The following is a 1,287-nucleotide window of genomic DNA, read 5'->3' as shown; positions in this document are numbered from 1 at the left end:
TGTTGTGGGCCATCCTTTGATCACTGAACTTTTTGCCTGACATTCTGCCAAAGTTCCAAATGCCAGACCCTCACAAGCTCATCAGATTACAGTAATAAAACAACCCTGAAATCCTCCTGAGATGTTATTTTACAACTTTCACTGATCTGATGTTGTCTCGTCACTGATTCTGTATCACAGTCAGCAGCCCCTCTCTCGTTTCATCGTGCACTGAGACGAAAGATTTGCTTTCCGTATGATGTTGTAAAAGTGTAGATGTTTAACTACGTACACACGCACATTATATTTGATATAGCAGTCTGAAAGTTTTAAGATTGCCAAAAATCAACGAGTGAATAAAGGAATAACTGAATTAAGTGTGAATAACTAAACAAAATAAACAAAAATAATTCATAATTTTCCTGTGACATAGAGTTGATTGTTTAGAAGAAAACTTATATAAATATTTCTGTTATGACAGTCTCATCTTTAAAGTGAGAAACTCTGCTCTAATGTTTAAAAAAGGTAAGGATGTTTTATCAATAAAGAAATGCCCTTTTATTATTAAAAACAACTCTTCTACAGTTGCGCTGGTATGCGGTGTTAGGGGGGGTAGTGAGTGTGGTTTAACTACACAGCCCTAGTTTGTTACCGATCAGTGAGGAGATATTTCACAGAACAGCCTCAGATGCACTGATCTTTTTCTTTTCTTTTCTTTTTTAACTTGTATCAGTAGCAAACTCTATCTTTTTTGAAAATTGTAATGTTACAAGATTCTGACAACTGCCGATGCTATTGTTTAACCTGTGTCTGGTAGGATACATTGCTGTAGACTTTTCACCTTTTTAAAAATTTTTTAACAATACGTGAATGCCCGTCTCAATTTCTGGAAAGCACAGTCACTACATTGTGTCTATTGCATGCCTGCCAGAGTCTTTTTCTTTAAATGTAGGCCAATGTGAAAAACTTAAAAAAAAATAAAAAAACACTTCCCTTGATCATGCCGTTTACAAACCAATGCGTCGTTTCACATTTGAATGTTTTAAAGCAGATTGTTTTTGAACAGTTTCAATGTCCCACACAGAAACACATTCCCAAACAACAAGAGGGTTGTGAATTCCATCATCGTGAGCGGGGGATAAACAGCTGTTCAGTCGGGGTGTTGTAGATGAACAGGTGTTCAGTTGTGTGGGGTATGGAATTTTTATGAGGGTCATCAGTCACATTTTGACAGCCAGTACACTCTAAACTCTCTGACGGCATATTAGAGCAGTTTCCACACACTCCCAGACTATGGGCTGTGACTCC

The sequence above is a fragment of the Sinocyclocheilus rhinocerous genome, unplaced genomic scaffold (assembly GCF_001515625.1).
Source record: "Sinocyclocheilus rhinocerous isolate Xijiao unplaced genomic scaffold, SAMN03320098_v1.1 scaffold1933, whole genome shotgun sequence".
Classification (NCBI taxonomy): Eukaryota; Metazoa; Chordata; class Actinopteri; order Cypriniformes; family Cyprinidae; genus Sinocyclocheilus; species Sinocyclocheilus rhinocerous.
The sequence above is the reverse complement of the archived record's forward strand: the minus strand, read 5'-3'. Positions refer to the sequence as shown.